Raw genomic sequence first — 19,881 nt, 5'->3', positions numbered from 1 at the left:
AGAGAAAGGAGGGCCCACCACCAACACCTCAATTTTTCCCCATTCAACTTGAATAGGTAATCGTACAGGGTGCCTGGCTAGGTTCTGATATGCCCAGGAGAGTGAATGTATATTTAAACAAAGAATCAGTCAGGATGGGAGAGCCACACTTTTGGAAATTCAGGAAATATTAATTTAATCTCTGAATTGTGGTAATGATACATACAATATATCACTTCTTTGCATATTAACAGACAGACGGACAGTTATACATTGGTGTGTAGGAGTACCGTTGGGTACTACCCTCAAGAGTGTGGAGGGCGTTAGCCTTCTAGTGGTGCAAAATCTCTTGGATACACAATCGAAATGGGTTCACAACACAAGAGTGACAACAACATCTTAGTGTGGCACAGATACATAGACGACATCCTGCTTATCTGGCAAGGAAGCCAGACTGAACTGATCTCTTTCCAACACTGGTTGAATCATAGGAACCCGTACATCAGATTCACCCAGGAATGAGACCACCATTCTGGCTCTCACCAAACTAGAACATAAATGGGTCCATAGACTCAACACAGTAAAGAAGGGCCTCAACATCACTGTTGAATGGAAACATTTCTGGTCCTAATCGTCACCATCTCTCCAGACTTTGCTTTGCCTGTCCCAGCTGTTCTCCCATCGTTTTGCGATGCTCAGAACTAGTGCAACACGTTAGCTGCTTGTTGTGCACCGTTTGGAAATATTATTAGCCATACACCTATGCACCCAGATATAGGTTTTTCCCTTCATCCATCACAGTGCCCATTTAAGCTGTCTCGGCACTTGACCTATGTTGCCTGGACCATGTCATTCCACCTGACCTGTTGTGTCCAGCCAGCATTAATTTTCATGCTCCTATGAGTATTTGCTAGATATTCGCACCATCCAGGTCCATGTGGATCCGAGTTTTTGCAATATGTAAATACCGTATGCAGTGTCCTACTTATCAACAGTCTGCCATCTCATCACACAACCAGTGAAAAGTAACTTACACATATTGTTTGTAATGATTGGCGAGTCAGCACTCTAACTCTCGTTGCCACGCACTTCTGCAATATTGCCTACTGCATTTATCTTTGTACTCGGCCCTTTGATTTAGTTACGTATTCAAGAAGCTTAATATATGTATACCACATGCACTCTACTACTCATCTACGGTTTGCCGGCTCATCACACAACTAGTGAAGACCAACTTGTACAATTTGTTTGTATTTATTGGCCATCCGGCACTCCAACTGTCGCTGTCACGTACCTGTGCAACACATGCCCACTGCATTTGACCTGTCATTATCACTACTTGTGCCAATATGCACGTGTTCCTGTTTTTATTCATCCCTGTGCCCAATCATCGCGCCACCTCTACGCACCACCCATGTAGTGATGTGCCTCTCCCGGCACCTGTACTCCGCCTGGACCACATTTCCCATAAACACGAGTCCACCGCTCACTCGGTCTTCCGAGCCACTCATTGGCCCACATGCTCAATCCCGATTGGATGACCTGGTGTACCACCCACCCTCTTTAGTTCCGCTTTCACTAGCTCGGACCGCGACAATCCAGACAGAGGCTTCTCCGCAGACACTCACAGAAGTAAGTTTCACTTTCTTATCCCAGCCATTTATTTACTTCTCCACGCTGTCTTCCTGACCACTCCGGGACACCCCACCTTCGTAACATGGTCCGAAATGCAGTTATACCATAGCTCAATCCGAGCTCCTCTCGATGCGGCTAATTGTCCATTTTGTGTACCACCATTCTTTATAGGCACTAGCAACAAGCACTCTCTTGGACATTATGCTCTCTAGTTCACCTTCGACCACACAGCCCAATCAACACAGGCTTAATATTATCACCAGTCACGCCTCTTGCCTCACGCAGGCTCCTGCCTTCACCTATTTTGGGCTCACGCAGGCATTTTAACCCCCGCGCAGACTGGACATCACGCCCAATCCAGCTCCGCCTTACATGCCTCTGAACAAGCGGTTCAAACGCCCTGTGCCGCACGGAGGCTGCTGCCCTCACCCAGTTTGGGCTCACGCAGGCGCTGTAGCCTCTGCACTGATGGGACGGCACGCACAATTCAGTTCCACCTCATGCTCACTCACCCGTTGTCAGGTAAGCACCACCCCTGACCAGACACCCCTTCGTGATTTAGACTAAGGCTACATGCAGCTCTTACCTTTTCTTTCATTTGCTAGCGCCATTTACTGACGCTCCCACCATATGGAAACCCCTGTTCCAGACCTGGTATTTTGGAATTACATCCTTAGCCACAGTGGACACTGGGCCACTATCTTCACCAGACGCATCACATGGTTGAAGACTCTCAGAAGCTTTCTACCGCCACACCGCTTGTCAGTCTACGGTAAGATTCTGTCTACCGGTGCATCTTTTTGGTGCACCCGTTGCTCGACACCAATCAGTCACTACCAAGTTGCTCAAATTAAGAATAAAAAACCTGGAGACCCAACACCTCCCCAACTATCTGCCTTCCACTCTACAGATACCATACAGTGTTTCATCCCTTCACCTCCATCCTGAAGAAGGCCATCCCAGCCACCTATGTCCAGTCCTCATACTCCGTGGCTGAAACACTTCAGTGTCGATCTGTGACGCAACTTCACCTCATACTTACCTGTACACACCGGTTGTGTTTTTCTTTATGACAATACCCATGGACCAAGTGAGGTCCTGGGCTGCATTCACTCTTGTGTTGTGAACCCATGTTGATTGTGTATCCAAGAGATTTTGCACCACTAGAAGGCTAACACCCTCCACACTCTTGAGGGTGGTACCCAACGGTACTCCTACACACCAAATGTATAACTGTCTGTTAATATGCAGAAAAGTGATATATTGTATGAATCATTACCACAATTCAGAGATTAAATTAATATTTCCTGAATTTCAAAAAGTGTTGATCTCCCATCCTGATTCTTTGTTTAAATACCCATTCAACTTGAGCCAGCTATTGCACATCCATGCACCCACAGCTTCGAGGTAGGCCCTAAATCTAGTTGCTGTCTCGACAAGAGAGAGAGCTAAACGGACCAGAATCTGTGTCATATGTTAAGAATAACATTGGAAGCCGTGAGAGCAGATAAGGTAAGAGGTTGCATGTACATGTTAAACAAAACCTGGAAGATGGAGGAACCCTGAGGGACTCCACATGTTAAGGCAGTGGGCACAGAGTGAAAAGGAGGAGGGAAATTGAATGTTCGGTCGGAAAGAAACAAAGAAAACCGGGAAAGAACGGCACCAGAAATGCCAGCACAGAAGAGCAAGACGGCATGGTATCAAAGGCGGCAGATAAGTCAAGAAACAAAGCACCAACGCCGCCCGAGTTGTGCAGCTGAACCACATCGTCATTGTTGGAGACCAGCACCCCTCTGTGCCACATCCTGTACGAAAACCAGATTGGCAAGTGTGGCAGAAGAAATATTACTCAAGAAAGGGCAGACAAAGGCTTCAAAAAGCTTCATAAGAAATTGAAGAAGCAAAATGGGATGAAAATTAGCCAGGACAAGAGGGTCTAAAGAAGGCTTTTTCAAAAGTGGAACAAATGCCTGTTTAAGAGAAGCTGGGATCTGACCTGTGAGAAAGTATTAACAGCATGCGTTACCAGAGGACCAATCAGTGGGCACAGTCCTTCAAGACAGAATGCCCCCAGCAGGACAGTTTCTGCTGGGGCATTGCATGGGGAACAGCAGCCGGGGGTCATTTTTGCCATGGAGCCCGGGTTGGACAGCGAGAACCAAGTGGAGCGGAGACAGGTCCCTCACATCCTGTTTATAGTCATCTGGAGGAAAGTGACTAAGCTTTCTTGTAATCTGTGTACCAAGAGTGACAGAGGGGGACTTATTGGCAAAAGCGTTCAGGCTCCTTATAGACCTAACTAGAAAAAATAAATGTCTAATTGACGTCCATTCAGACTTCCAGAGTACCCCGGCCATCTGGTCCTTGCATTCATTCTATGGCCAACTACCAGATAGCAGGGCTTGCAGATAGGGTGGCCAACTGTCCCGCATACTGCGCGACTGTCCCGTTTTGGAGGATACTGTCCCATGCGGAACGGATAACAGTCCCACCTCCTTTCAGTGAGGTAAATGTTTTGTTTGTGGGGCTGTGGGAGCCCATCTCCCACAGGTGTCCACCATCCCCCAGCCTCACTGCAGTTGCGGGGAGCCCCAGCGGGGTCCCCATCCCTCCCCAGAGGGAAAATCTCTAAAGGGGACCCCTCAAGAGCTCTGGGGGGGCCCAGCCTTGGGCACCTGGCTCCTGCACAGGTTCTCTGTCCCAGCGGCAGTCCTGGGGAGCCCCAGCGGGGTCCCGTTGGGAGGTGAAAGCTCAAAGTCGGCCCAGCGAGAGCTCCAGGGCAGCCGGGGATGCTTCCCCTGGCCCCGTGCCTGGCATGTGGGCCATCCATCCCCAAGGCCCAGCGGCGTTCCCAGGGAGCCAGCCCCATCCCTACCTGGAGGGAAAAGGTCTAAAAGGGGACCCCCTCCACAGACTAGAGCTCCAGGACGGCTGGGGTTGGGTGCTGCCACCCCCTGCCCATGGGATAGCATTGCACAAACAGATGGCTCTCTGTGAGTAGGGTGGCCAACTTTCTGAAATTATTTTCAGGACACATTCCCACAAGCAGGGGAACTTTTCCCTCCAGGAAGGAACAGGGACAATGCTGGGGCTCACCGCGATCGCTGCTGGGCTTGGGGACTTAGTCACCCACAGGTGACACTTGCCACCAGGACTAATCCATGAATGTCATGGAATTCAGGGCTGGACACTCTTAGCAGTTCTAGTCCCACAGAGGAAAGGGGCACCCCTTGACACCAGCATTGCGTTTCGGACTTGACTTAACTCTGCTGAAACTTTTGTCGGAAACAGGGGCTGGAATTTCCATTTCTGACGTCTATATGTGCATTTGGTGGAAGTTCTGTCCTCGGAAACAGCGTCGCTGGGGCAAAGACTTAAGTCACAGCCTCCGTGCACAAAGCCGCCACCGGCAAACCAAGGCGCAGACTCTCTCACCTGCTCCAAACCTGGACCAATGCAGGGGTCTACTGCCTGCACCACAGAGTCGCCATGCAGGGAGTCATTTCCACACAGACTATTAAGCCCCCCCCACATAGTGGGGGCTTACGGAACCCGACTAAAGACAAATGTAGGAGTCAGCCAGGCCAGCCGCCACTGGGGCCACCTTGTCTGACAGCCCCGGCCTCTCGACCAGATGGCCGGTCGGGCCCCCAACCAGATGGCCCGGTGGCCATCAGGCCGTGCCCCCCCTGATGCCATCGTCTAGGGGCTGGGCTTAAGGCACTACCACCTCCGCACTCCGCATGCTGGGGCTTATGCTGCCACGCCTCTTTCCCACCCCCCTCTCACAGGCTGGGTCGAAACACTCTGCCTGCCCCCGAGTTCTCACTTCCCCGGTTTCACCTGGAGGGATTCCTGTCAAATACAAGATATACACTCAGACCTAAATTCATCTGATTCCCCTGGACCCTTCCCTTCCCTTTACGTGTGCTGTGATGTCCCCTAAGGGCTTACCTTGATATTTATTATGGTGTGCACTCCATCCTGCATTCGCAGAGGCACGATGCGCTCATATGAATGATGCCAATGTCTGTTGGCTGAGTTCAGATGCCACACGCTGTTATATGCCTTCACAGCGAGGCTGAGTGTTCAAGGCGCCAGTTTCTTCACTGGCTAGAAAGTCTTTCCCACAAGTGAATGTTGCACTGAGAAGGTTTAGTGTCCTGAATTGTCTATATTGTCTTGTTTGCCAAGGTATTTTGTGGGCAAGTAGCGCTGCGTGTAGAAGTCAGCTGCTGGTAGGTACGCGCAGCGTCTTAAATTCGAGCGCGCCTGGCAATGTCTCTCCCTTTTCCCTTGCAGGAGTGGATTATGTGATATTAGCGCCTCGAGTCCGGGTTCAGCGCTACCGGAGACTTGGTGGTCTGGTAAGTTTGCACAGAGGCTTTGGTAAGTATGTAATGCGTTTTGAGAGGGAGCGCAGTGCTATAGTCTCCGCGTTATTGGGGCGAGCGCAATGACTAAAGTCTCTTCTTTCTTTTGCAGGGGTTTGTGTGCTCGTACAACGGACCTGGATTCCAGCGCTGCGGGAAGATTTGGTGAGTATGCGCACTGTTATTGAAGTGCGCGTGCTAACGCTGTTCTTCTTTGTTCTTTATAGGTGCCGGTGTTGAAGTCCCCTCTTGACCGGAGATAGCTGCGGCGTGAAGAAAGCATGGAGTACCTGTAAGCAGAAGGTTCTGGAGCAGGTAAGCTGAAGCAGGATGATCCGGAGCAGGTAAGCTGAAACAGGAGGATCCAGAAGTAGGATGTTCCGGAGCAGGTAAGCTGAAGCAGGATGATCCAGAGCATGGCAAGTGTGTTGCTGATGCAGCTCACAGTAAGCAACACAAAGCACTGGAAGAATCTTGGGTGTGGCTTATATAGCCAGCCACACCCAAACACTAGAGAGCTCATGAATTGTCACGCACTTCCTGTTTGGCAACAGGAAGTGTTAACCAGGAGGTTCCTACAAACACTAGGAAGGAATTAAGTGGAGGTATCTGCTATGGCCTTTTTGTGTGCCTATGCCAGGCTTGCCAACCCTTCACCCAGCTTGCCCCAACTACCTGCCTGGCACCCATGACATCAGGTGGGTAACCGACATCACCTCAGACCCCCTGGTGCCCTTTGTGGGCCTCCTCGCCTGTTGACACAACATGGTCAGGGCGCACTGAGGGCAGTCCACCACAGTTGCATCGAGAGACCCGTCTCCCATCGCCTCCCCACAAGAGGGGCCAGGCCGGTTGCCGGAGAATGGCATGGCGCCGGTCAATCTCCCTCAGCCCCGCGGACACAGCAAAACTGCCGTCAGGGGGATGTAACACTCTCTGCCGGAGCGGAGAGCCACCTGCCCCATTAGGCCTTCCCAGCCGGTCGCGGTGCACCAACATTGATGAAATGTTCCTTGCGGGGGCTGCATGGGCCCAGGCCACAGTCCCGCAAGGGCATCCACCGTTCCAGGCGACCAACCTGCCCACCGTGTTGTATGCAGCGGGCGGACTGCACGGACCCCACCAGTTTACCTTTCGACGGTTTCACACCCTCTTGAACTCTCTCTCTTCAAAGTTCTTTTCAATTTTCCCTTACAGTACTTGTTGGCCATCGGTCTCACGACAGTATTTAGCCTTGGGTGGAGTTTACAACACGCTTTAGGCTGCATTCCCAAGCAACCTGACTCCGGCGTGAAGAAAGCATGGAGTACCTGATTCTGGCATGCCAGAGGCCGCTACCGGCCTAACACCGTCTGCGGAGTGAGACTCGATCAGAAGGACTTGAGCCCCCTGAGCAATGCCGGGGAGTCGGTCTTCAGTACGCCACATTTCCCACACCTGCCGCTGAACAGGGATTCGGTGCTGGGCTCTTCCCTCTTCACTGGCCGTTAATGAGGGAATCCCGGTCAGTTTCTTTTCCTCCGCTTAGCAATATGCTTAAATTCAGCGGGTCGCCACCAAACCCAGGGCACACTAGCCACTGGGCCCTCCCAAAACACGCATGAGGCGGGAAAACTGGGGAGGCCGGGACGCGCCATCAAGGAGCCTGCGCAACACGTCCAGGGATCCTGCGACAGTGCTGATCGGGGTCTGACCTTAGAGGGCGAAGGGAATGGGACCCTGCGACAGCCCCAGCCATGCCCCTGGGCGATTGATGTATCGGCGACCCTCAGACAGGTATAGCTTCAAGAGGAACCCAGGGTCAGATGATGCATTCTAAGTGTTGATCAATGTGTCCTGCAATTCACACTAACTCTCGCAGCTAGCTGCGTTCTTAATCGACGCACAAGCCGAGTGATCCACTGCCAAAAGTCACAGGCAACTTTTTTTTTCCTGTAAACGTCGGCCTGACCCTGCCAGTGCAGGACAGGCTGGGAGGCGGCAGCGCCGCCTGTGTCGAGACAGCCCAGTGCCCTGCCTAGCTCGGCCAAGACCATTGTGGTTTTAAGACAAAAAAATCCAGGCACTCAGCCTGCCTGCCGCCTGCAGCAGCACGCCGCTTCCCAGGGGGATGGAGGCAGGCCACTCTGCCAATGTGCCTGTCCCTCCGATCAAACCCACACCAATGTGCCCCCATGCCCGCACTCCAGACCCACACTGATGGCCCCATCCCTCCCAGCAGACCTACACCAATGTGCCCCATCCCTCCCAAACTGACACCAATGTGCCTCCATCCACTCCCTCCAGACCCACACCAATGTGCCCCCATCCACTCCCTCCAGACCCACACCAATGTCCCCATCCAACCCAAACCAGGAAGCCCCATCCAGCCCTACACCTGGATGAACCATCCCTCCCCCAGACCCACACCAATGTGCCCCATCCCTCCCATCAAACCGACACCAATGTACCCCCATCCATTGCAGACACCAAGATGCCACCATCCCTCCCGCCAGACCCACACCAATATGCCCCCATCTCTAACCAAGTCCAATATGCCTGTTCCTCCTATCAAACCCACACCAATGTGCCCCCATCCCTCCCCCAGACCCACACCAATTTGCCTCATCCCTCCCATCAAACCGACACCAATGTGCCACCATCCACTCCCTCCAAAGTAACACCAAGATGCCCCATTCCACCCTCCAGATACACACAGATGTCCCCATCCCACCCACACCAGGATGCCCCATGCATCCCTGCAGACCAACACCAATGTGCCCCCATCCCTCCAGACACACACCAAAATGCTGCCATCTCTCCCCAGACCAATGTCCCCCGTCCCTCCCAACAAACCCACATCAATGCACCCTCATCCCTCCCTGCAGACGCACAGCAATATGCCCACATCCCTCCCGACCCACACCAATATGTCTCCCCTAGATGCACGCAGATGTCCCTATCCCACCCACATCAGGATGCCCTATCCCACCCTCCAGAACAATGCCCCATACCTGTTCCAGACCGACACCAATGTGCCCCCCTCCATTGCAGACCCCACCAAGATTCCACCATCCCTCCATACAGACCCACACCAATGCGTCTCCATTCCTCCCCACACCAATGTGCCCTTCCCTCCCATCAAACCTACAACAATGTGCCCCCATCCCCTCCGGACCCACACTGTTGTCCCCATCTAACCAATGATGCCCCATCTCTCCCCGCAGACCCACACCAATGTGCCCTACCCCTCACATCAAACTCACACCAATGTGCCCCATCCCTCTCATCAAACCCACACCAAGATGTTCCTATCCCACACTTCAGATGCACACGGATGTCTGCATCCCACCCACACCAGGATGCCCCATACCTGTTCCAGACCGACACCAATGTGCCCCATCCATTGCAGACCCCACCAAGATCCCACCATCCATACAGCAAAATGCCCCCATCCCGACCTCCATACCCACACCTAGATGAACTATCCCTCCGTCCAGACCCACAATGTGCCCCATCCCTGCCCCAGACCAATTCCCCCCATCACACCCATGTGCCCCATCCACTCGCTCCAGAGCCATACCAAGATGCCCCATCCCACACCTAGATTACCCACGCCACCCCCAGACCCACTGTGCCCCATCTCTCTCTCCAGACCCACACCAATGTGCCCAAATCCCTGTCCCCAGACCAATGTACCCCAACCCTCCATCCAGACCCTCACCACCGTGTCCCTATCCCTCCCTCCAGACTGTAAAGACTGGTAGGGGGTGTCTGTACTTCTGCTCTCTATATGGTAGAGGAGAGGCACAGAGGACCCCAGCCAAGATTCTCTATTATTGGTACATGGTCGAGCAATCAAGGCCTAGCTTCTCAGGAGGTGACGCAGGCTGGTTCTTAAGTACAGTGTAGTCCCCGAACCCCCACAAAGGAATGTCCACACACTGTATTACTGAAAACACAGTCTTTATATAGTTAATATTCAAAAGGTATGTACACGAGCACAATAACGCACTTTGTACTTGGAAGTCAATAATGATAAATATATACAATTCTAAAGTGGTACCACTAGTGTTATCGAATCTCATTAAAGTGCATCAACTGTACGGTTAAAATGTCACACAGATTATTAACGAGGAAACCAGCAATTGAGATAGGCAGGAACGTAAAATGGTTGGAACAATAGGCAGGACACTGACCCCTACCGCTAGGCGCAGTTCTGAGTGGAGATCCCCCCACCTGGGCAACCTGTAAATAAAGATATATAGTACAAGCCCAGTCCATATAATGTTCGATAGTCTTACTTCTTCCTATTAAGGTTTTACCCCCCCCAATGTACCTGGTGGAGTAGAGTTCTCCGACGATGTGCCGACCGATCCTTCTCGAGTGCCTCCCTTTCAGGCGGGAGCCACGGATCGTCGAGAGGTGTCGGGGAACTTGGCGTTCGGTGTCGGGGAATCGACGGCCCTTCTTGAGTGCCCTCCCTTTAAGGCAGGAGTCACGGGTCGTCGAACGTTCGACGATGAACAGGGTGAACTTCGGCAGGGAAGTGGCAGCTTCGTTCCTAGCGGTGCTCGTCGACGACAGAGCGTTGGTGTCCTGCAAGAAAGAGGCGTGCGGGGCACCTCGTTGACGATAGTTCTGGGCCGCAAAGAGATTGATGAAGAACTGTGGCCCAGCAAGGGCGTCGAGTCGTCGGCGTCTCTGCGGTCTTTAGGTGGCAGGAAACCCACCGGTGGATGCTCCTCGGCGCGTCAACGGTCGGGCCTTCTCCAGCGGGAGACAAGCGGATAACGATGCAGACGAGAGCGTCCGATGATCAATTAAAGTTCTTTAGGCAAACGGGAGCACGGCGGCTCCGGTCGGCGACGGCGGTCGTCGACAGTGGCGGACAACAGTCCGGGTGCTTCTCCTTGGAGTTCTGCAGCAGTCCCCATATCGGGTCGGCAGCCTGTCGAAGGTCTGTCTACCAGGGAGTGTTGGCAAAGATCAGCTGTGCACGATGGTCCCTCATAGCTCGGGAAGAGGGCGCCTTACCAGGTCCTCTCTGGGTCAGTCCTTGGAAACACAGCAGCCTTCAGATTGCGAGGGAGAGCCACAGCACTCCTTCTCGTCCAGCGGGGGTTTCAAGGTCAAGCGTCAATTACTCCAGTTAGTCGTCGTAGTGGACTTCAGCTTCTGAACACGATTCCTAGCAGTGAGAGGTCCCCAGATATACTGTTGATCTCCCATTCATTCCGCTGGGTCACACTCAAGCATCCAATCACGACTATGGGCATTCATGCAGGCAGGCAGCCAATCAGGCACACGAGGTATTCAGGCCATTCACTTCTCTCCAGACACTCACAACAAGTTATGTGTATAGGGACAAGTACCGAGCCATTCAACACTCCAAGCTGCATTCATACCGGTTTCGGGCAGGGTTGTCTCAGTCATTGTGTCAACCACCAGATACTAGACACCCTCAACACAGAATGCATATTCGTCACACACTCTATTCACCCAGGTCCCACCCACAGGAGGTACCCACAACATACATCACCGGGAAGGCTCCAGCTAGTCTGGCCGGGCCTTCACAACAACACCATATACGGCATTTCCACCCAACAGCCAGTCAGGGGGAAGGGACAGAGTCAGGGCTTCCCAGGACTTTGGGAAAACAAGGTATTGGGGAATAGAAAGCAAGAGGTAAAAGGGGCCATCTTGTTTTCCATCAGGAATCAACGGATCCCAATGGCAGGGCCGGGGTATCCCAAAATGGAGGATATGCCGCGCACCTGTCACATTCAGCATGGAGCTGCCACAAGCCCATACCCTGCTCTGCGGGCCACCCACAGGTGCCCAAAAACATACACTAGGGGCACAGGGTTGTACCCTCACCCATGGGTGCCATAAGGGTATCCCACAGGTCCGTTCACCAAACCAAAAGAAAGAGCTGCACCGCCAGGAGTCCCACATGAACTCCTGTGCAGAAAACATGACAGAACACACGATAAAAAGCAGTAAAGGACAAGGATACGGAGGCCCTGTCCCTCCGATGCATTTCCAGCATCACACTGGCTCACACCACTATGCCCGCATCACTCCCTCCAGACCCACACCAATGTGCCTCATCCTGCCAGACACACATCAGCATGATATGACAGTTTATATATATAGCGCCTATACACAATGTGTTTCAAAGCGCTTCAAGGCAAGGGAGGGAACAAGGTAAAATACAACAACATTCTTACAGGCCATAAGGATGTGAAATTAACTATCGTACTCGGCCCGACGACATTTCAGATAGTGCAAGTACTAAGACATATATAAGGAAGGGAGGGGGAGAGTGGGAAGGACATGGAAACAGACAGGCGACTACCGTACTAGGCCGGACGACATTTCTGGTAGAGCCGGAGGAAAACAAAAAGGTGAGGGAGAGGGGTGCAGAAAGGGAGGGGAGGAACAAAACAAGCGACTATCGTACTAGGCTTGACAACGTTTCAGATAGTGCTAGAGGGAAGTGGGGCAGTAAGGGGATGGAGGAGCGACAGACGAGGTTGCTATCATACTAGGTCCAGGGACAATTCTGATGAGTAAATGCATAGAAGAAAGTAAGGGGAGGAGATAGGAAAAGGGAGAGAGGAGGAGAGAACAGAGAGGAAGCAGTCAAAAAGAGTGGAGAAGCAAGGGGGGAGAGCGAATACAATTGCAGAAGTCAGTAGTAACACATAATGTTGCTAGCCAGGATACAAGATGAAGATTGATTCAGGGCCACCATGAGTGCAAAGATGCAAAGGAAGTCCAGCATGAGAGTTGAGTAAGGGTGACGCACCGTGAATCAATGAAGTCCATAAAAGTAAAATCAGCATTGGCCACAAGACGGTGATGGTGAAACCAGAATGTATCAGGACAGACTCCTGTGTGCAGGAAGGAGTTGGGGCACAAGAGAAAAACACGGGGGACCAGAAAAGGTGGGGATGGCCTGTGGGGACAGAGGGTGTAAAAACATGTTGGTGCATGCTTACCTGCTGTCATAGCAGGGGGTCGTACCCTGGATCCTCCTGGTCCGAACATATCGAAACAGGAATAGCCCTTCTCTTTGGACGCCTGGGCGAGAGACGCCCTTCATCTAAGAGTCAAGAGCAGGAAGGAAGAGGCAGGGCTAAGAAGGTGTTGGTGCTTAGGCCAGGTGACCTAGATCCACTTACACCTGCTCCCCAGGTGCAAACGAAAAGAGGCTGGAAGGCTCCTTAAGTAGGGAAAAGTGTGGCAAGAAGGAAGGCACCAGGTGGGTGGGGCTAACTAAGTGGTGAAAAAGAGCAGCAACCAGGAAGGCACCAGGTGGGCGGGGCTTAGGCCATGTGACCTAGATCCACTTACACCTGCTCCCCAGCAGCAAAAGAAAAGCGGCTGGAAGGCTCCTTAAGTAGGGAAAAGAACAGCAAGCAGGAAGGCACCAGGTGGGCGGAGCTTGTAAAGTGGTGAAAACGAGCAGCAACCAGGAAGGCACCAGGTGGGCAGGGCTTAGGCCAAGTGACCTACATCCACTTGCACCTGCTCCCCAGCATGCCCCTATCCAACCATTCAGACCCCACCAAGATGCCCCATCCTTCCCTTCTAGACTAATGCCATAAAGCCCCATCCTCCCTTCACACAGCAAGATGCCCCGTCCCCCTTGCAGACCCACACCAACATGCCCATCTGCCTCTCCCAAACCACACGCAGATAGCCCCTGCCAACCCCCTCTAAAACCACCCATCCTAAACACACCTGCATGAAACATTAAATTACTTTAATAGCCACCTTTGATCAGTTAAACGCCATAGCCAACGTCCCTGTTCTTTTTCCTTTTCTTAGCCCTCCATACCTTTCACGTTGAATAGCTGAACATGATTTTTAAAATAAATGTAATTTTCCGCTCTCATCTCAACCTGGTGTCTTGCAGGAATGTTCAGGGTATCCCAAATAAAAGGGAAATTATATACTCAGCCAGCCAAGAGCACACAAATTGCTGCTGCTCATACAGCCTGGCAGATAGAGCCTTCCCGGTTCCTGCTCAGAAAAATGACGATGAGGGACAAGCTCCAGGGTCTTGCAGAAACGCCAGAGCCTCCTCGAGTTCCAGCTCGAGCCAAAGGCACGCGGGGTCCGCTTGCACTTGCACCGGCGGCCAGAGCGTTCCAGCTTCCCGCTCACCGAAATTGCTCCGGAACCGCTTCACTGCTCTGGAAAAAGCACCCTGATGACGTAGGTAGTCACGTGAAGAAGAGTAGGCGGCCGTTGCTATGGTCTCGGATGGGAACTAGACACTACGGTCGCCTTCAGCAAGGCGGCTTGTCGAAGAAGGCGGGGCGCGTGACGGGGCACCGCCCACTCTAGTCGGACCTGACGTGGGCGTGGCCTAGCCGCGGGAGGCGGGGCGATCGGTCACTCGGGGAGACAGTCTGAGCGCTGGCTCGGGGCAGGAAGATACGGCGGGTGGAGGAGGAGCAGAGCTCGGAGTAGGCTCGGCCCCAGCACCAACGGTAAGATTGTGCGTTGGGGACCCTTTGACAGGGCAGACGGCCGCGAGGTGGCATATCTCTGCTCTCCCTAGCCTGGGCACCCGTTCTGACAGCTCTGGGCCCCAGACTGAGCAGTCTGTCTCTCACAAGCAACTATACAGGGAGGGATGGCAAAGCGTTATCGATACAGTGCATGGGTCTCTCTCTGTCAGCACAGTGCCCCCGTGCGCCTCGTTTTCTGCATTGTGCCCATGGACCTCCATATGACAACACTGCTTATGTTGATATGGGCACTAGATCATAAGTGCCCCCTAGTACGAGCATTTTGCTTCTAGTGGTCTCCCTGCCCCTCCAGCTCGATGTAGCAGCACTGCTTTCCTAATACCCACCCCGATAGCTACATGGTTTCCCAAGAGCCGCCCTGTGAAAGGGCAGTGGCACCAATTCGGTGGCACTAGCCTCCTTTTGAAATCCGTGTGCCTCCGGGCCTACCTATAAGCCATCTTCTCTACGGCAATATTGCCCCAGGGCTTCTGTATGTCATCACTCTCCTCCAGGGGAATATTTACGCAGGATCACTGTCCCCCAGGCATATTTACACACTCACTGTTCCTTCCGGGTTTCCAATGCCTGCGCTGTACCCTCCTGGCTCCCTATAGCCACACTTTGCTTCCTGAAATCCCTGTAACTACGCTGTATTCCTGGGACTCCTTATGCCTCTTCAGTGCCAGCAAGACGCAGTCTACTTGCAGTGTCCTCCCCAGACTCCTATGCCACTGCTAACTTTGTGGATCTCTCCATGCTGGCATGCACCCCTTGGGTGGCGGTCGTCTCAATGCCAGTACTGTCTTACCCACTTTCCTACACCGACACTGTGCCTCTGGATCGTCCCTTTTCCGTCTGGGTTTTGTTGGCCCTCCCTGTACCAGTACTAGGACTGTAGCAGACTTGCTATGCACCAGCGTGTCCCCAGAACGGTTCGTCCCTTTGCCAGCACGGTGCCCCCTTTCTTCTATTTGTGATCAAATACAAAGCATTAGGTATTGCATTATGTCCCCTGGTCTCCCTTTATCCCTTGTCCTGCCTCTGATAACCCCAATACCACCTACACAGTGCCACCTCATACTCCCTGTACCATCACGATGGCTTCAGGCCTCACCATATGAGCACCGTTATGAGGGCTTGCCCATTTCAGCCTTGGTTCCTGCTGCCCCTTCCTATGCCCCATTTGAACTCCACCAGCACTCGAAGCACCGGCCCTCCCATAGCCACACAGTGCCCAGCAGCCTGGCACCCTTTTGCCAATGGAGAATGGGATTGTAGCAGTAGCCCATAGCCTCATCTCCTCTGCTTTATCGTCAATGATTGGAACATACAGGAAACGCATCCTGCGATTGAGGTTTCTTTTCTGAGCATGCCATCATCTAGAATAATAAGGACAATTGGTATGTAATAGATGAGAGAACGCGCTAAATGTGTTGATGAGCGTACATGCGGCCTGGTCAGTTTTATTTGGAGGAATGTTTATACGAATTTGCGGTACCTCCTTTTACAGTAATTCTGCATTATATTACACACGACCCACTGGCTTCTGTTGTCACTCGTGGGCCATGGAATTTCTTCACTGACGTCCTGTCCAATCACAAAAGCTATAAAAAGACAGATGGCAGTATGTAGTCTATATGCGTTATCTACAGGGCAAATTGAAGGATGCGGTTAAAGAAGGAACTTTGATGGGCAGTAGGAATAATATTTGTGTCCATGTCATCCTGACGCACACGACAGTTGTGCTGTACAGTTTCGATTGCTAAAAGGATTCTGCAACCTTTAGCACTGATGCGCAAGTATGTTGCCAATGTGCCAGATATATAGCTAGTTTACTTTGTGTAGCAATGCAAACATTCTCAGCACAGTAGTTCATAAAGATTGTTAATAAGCCACATTCTTCTGCACACCGCAAGACTGTGATGCAAGCGCAATAAAGCGCAGTGACTCTTTTGGAGATGTCGGTGATGTAAATCTGCTTTTATGTTTACAGCCAGCATGCTATTGACGCTGTATATTTTGGTTATTTGATAGGGTATTAATAATAGTTAATTGACATAGCCAAATTAACCTTTTGCAGATACGCAGAATAATGTGCTACTTGGATCTATCAGGAATGCATCGCTTTTCGTGAGTCCATGCACCCATGCTGTAGGGTGCTTGTGTTGATGATGCTAATGGAAGGGCTAAGCCTACTTTACCCTGTGTAGTGCGCTTTTCGTCTCCTTTGGTTGTCGTTTATTTTAGCCTCTGTACATTTTTGGAAAACATATGACACTTTGTGTATGTCTGCGTATGCTTACAGGAGAATGGGCACCGCCAAGGCGCCCTATAAAAGAAGTTGTGTCTGAATACATGTATGGTGATAGCATATATTTTTTTTAAAAGAACATAGACCCAATCCTTGCACCGCAAGGTTGGTCTCCCTTATGCAAATGATTATGTCAACAACTGGCAAAATGTTCACAACTTATCCATGGAAATCTGACACACCACTTTATTGTGTTATGTGTAAAGCTATACAGGTACTTTTTATGACGTAGAACCAATGCATGCTAAACGTGTTTGGGAGAAACGAACACTTTACTTTTAAAAACCACAACCGTGCCATTATTACAGCAGTCAACATTTTTCTGTTAAATGTTTTATTGGCGAGAACGTGGATTTGTCAATAAGCGATACACCGTCGCTTGTATGAAGTAAAACTGTCAAGGGGCCATGTAATGTGTATTTTGTAGTATTTATAACGCGCTTGAATACCCAGAGGTTTCTAAGCGCGGACCCGGGGATCGAACCTGTGTTGCTCCGTGTCGTCTTGCTTCCAAGGCGAGCACGTTGCCCCTAGGCTATTAGGTGAAAGTAAAATGGTTTGCTAGCCGATTGAAACCTGGGCATGTGATTGGTACGCGCCTCTTTTAAAGCCAGCGAGGCAATACACGTCTCCATAGGAACGGTTCCTTTGCAACCACAACGTTGGTTTCTGCTGATTTGAAATGGGTTGCATTGTCAGGCCTCTTCATCCAGGATAATCCGCCACGCTGATTGCCCGACAGTGCAGAAGCAACTTGTTTAGAATGGATTGTGGTGCCCCTCCAAATCCAGCCTGTGTTTCAGCATCCTTCCCAGCCCCTCCACTGGTAGCTGGCTCGTGTGCATGCATACCTTCAAGAATTCCCATATCGTGTTTCCAGTGCTGCGCTACTGGCAGCCTGCCAAACCAGTCAGCTGACACCCAGATGTGGCTAACTCGCAGGGGAATAGCGTTCTGCCAGAAGCGACTGCCTGTGTTGCAATGCGCTGGGCTTTCTCGGAAGTGTTCCTGGCTGTGCTAGTAACAGTTGTTTTGATTTTAGTTGTCGTTTCTCCACTTCTTTTCTATACGAGTGAAGCGATGAATATACATTTTCTTTATCTAGACTTGCTTGCTTTCATAATGTGTCGGTGGCTTTATATTTGAGTTTATTCCCTTTCGAAGAACACGTGCATTTTATATTTGAAAGCTCCAGAAGCCTGGTCTGAGTATTTAAACCTGGTTGTTTCAAAACGTAATTCTCATAATCAAATTGGCAGGTGGATTACTGTGAAATATTGATGCCATTTATTCTATTGGGGCTTGTATGGCGCAGCTTCTACAATGTGAATGGCCTCTTAGCACTTGCATGTAACTTTCTGCACAATCTTCAATGCTGACTGACTGCACATGGTCCCTGGAAAGATGTCATTTGCTGTGCAGGCAGCCCGCATTGGGCGGGACTGCACTCCACCCAAACAGGTGGAAAAAGAGCAAAGATACCTGCTGCCATACTGCCCGACTGGGCATTTTCGTCATGGCCCACACCCTGGTAGGGAGAGGGGTCCCCATTTCCTCCTCGGGTCCATGTGTTGCGTGTCTCGGCGAGACCTGCAGATGCCACTCTCCGGCCAGATTTGCACTGTGCCGCCGGGTCTGTAATGCCAAACCAATGTCCAGAGTCCGTGGTACTGGGGAAAAGAGCAGTGGGGGTGGCATTGGTCATGCTCTCCCCGTTAAAATAGCTAACTGGGGAATGCTGCACGTCGGTATACAGCGCATACTGCTTAGCATGCATCCAAGATAACAGTGCACCTACCATTTGAACTATTGCAATAATATCACAAGAGCAGTTGGTTTGTGCGTGTTTGCATTATTTCCTAAACACGTGTATGCTGTTATGCCCGTGGTGCCTAGGCCTGTCCTGAAAACACTGCAATACTTAACCGTGATGCTGGTTGGGTCTTGCATAGAAGTCGGGCCATTCTGGTATCATTCTAGGGCACTGACGGTCATCGTAAATGGACGCCTGTTTGTTTCTCTGTTTAAGGATTTCATAACTTTGGGGAGAGCGTGGAACGTTAATTGGTCGTGCAAAGTTATAAGCACAGACCCAGGCCATCATTGCTGTACGTTTCTCGCGCACGTGTTTGAGTTGCAATAACATATCCTTTCATTTCAGAATGTATCTTTGTGCCATTAAAGTCTATTTGATCTGTTATTCTGTTTTCGCCATTTTAAGTCATGTTCAGGTTTTTTTTCTGGTTATGACTTTACCAACGGCATTTGGATTGTTTCTTTCAGAAAGGTTCAGTTCAAGGGAATCGCTTACTTTGCTGTGTGCATGCATATATATTTGATTGTAGCCACCTGTTGCTCTGGTACCCGCATGTTGCACTGTTTTCACCTATACTTTGCACCACATTGCTCTAGAACAGCACGTTTTGGCCTCCAGAAAAGGCATATACTGGCCTGATTTGCAAACTTATTTCCCAACGTGTGGAAAATACAGGCACAAGTCGGAAGCTTGGTGCATTTTGAGTCTGGCATTAATTTCACAAATGTCATACGAGTATGCGCAATTCATAATGAGGGTCCGCTAATTAGGGAATGCCTGTATAATGTATTCTCCCCTCCCTCTTGGCAACGCCACTGTCTTCTCTCGAGCCTGTTCTGACCAGTAGCAAGAGAAAGCATATGTCAGTCAAACAGGGCTCATTTCTATCCATCCATCCATCCATCCATCCATCCATCCATCCATCCATCTATCTGAATGTTTCTATGCCGCCACTAACCCGTAGGCCTCAGGACGCTTACAAAGAAGAGACATAGAGACAAAAAAGAGAGGGACACCAGGAAACAAGCCAAAGACTAGAAGAAGAAAAAGTAGTGTTGGAAGCTCGGCTTATTAGAATGTGGAGATGTTTTCAAGTCATTTAGCCAAGTTCAGCATCAAAAAGAAAAGTTTTCAAATGTTTCTTGAAGAGAATGGTTGAGTTGCTGCCAACAAGATGCTTTGGGAGGGCATTCTGCAGGGCGGGAGCCCAGGAGTTAAAACTGGATCCCCCAATTTTCTTCAAGATGATGCGTG

General features: G+C 51.0%; 1 protein-coding gene and 1 long non-coding RNA gene across 18 annotated transcripts in view; one reads left to right on the top strand and one right to left on the bottom strand.

Annotated features, from left to right (window-relative positions):
- The window catches only part of LOC138492463 (uncharacterized), a 163,951-nt gene extending 149,797 nt beyond the window's left edge, over positions 1–14,154 (bottom strand). For both annotated transcript variants that reach the window (XR_011276210.1, XR_011276211.1), the window contains exon 1: positions 13,819–14,154. This is a non-coding gene — a long non-coding RNA (uncharacterized lncRNA). The remainder of the gene's footprint in view (positions 1–13,818) is intronic.
- Positions 14,155–14,244: 90 nt separating this feature from the next.
- The window catches only part of CLIP1 (CAP-Gly domain containing linker protein 1), a 1,286,645-nt gene continuing 1,281,008 nt past the window's right edge, over positions 14,245–19,881 (top strand). For 4 of the 16 annotated variants that reach the window (XM_069619609.1, XM_069619610.1, XM_069619607.1 and 1 more), the window contains exon 1: positions 14,250–14,476. The gene's annotated coding sequence lies outside the window, so the exon portion shown is untranslated. Of the gene's footprint in view, positions 14,477–19,881 lie in introns of all 16 variants that reach the window. The other 12 variants (XM_069619608.1, XM_069619606.1, XM_069619605.1 and 9 more) reach the window with 6 other exon arrangements.

This window comes from Ambystoma mexicanum, chromosome 10 (assembly GCF_040938575.1).
Source record: "Ambystoma mexicanum isolate Mex_15411 chromosome 10, UKY_AmexF1_1, whole genome shotgun sequence".
NCBI lineage: Eukaryota > Metazoa > Chordata > Amphibia > Caudata > Ambystomatidae > Ambystoma > Ambystoma mexicanum.
Note: the sequence above shows the minus strand (reverse complement) of the source record. Positions and strands in the feature narration are given on the sequence as shown.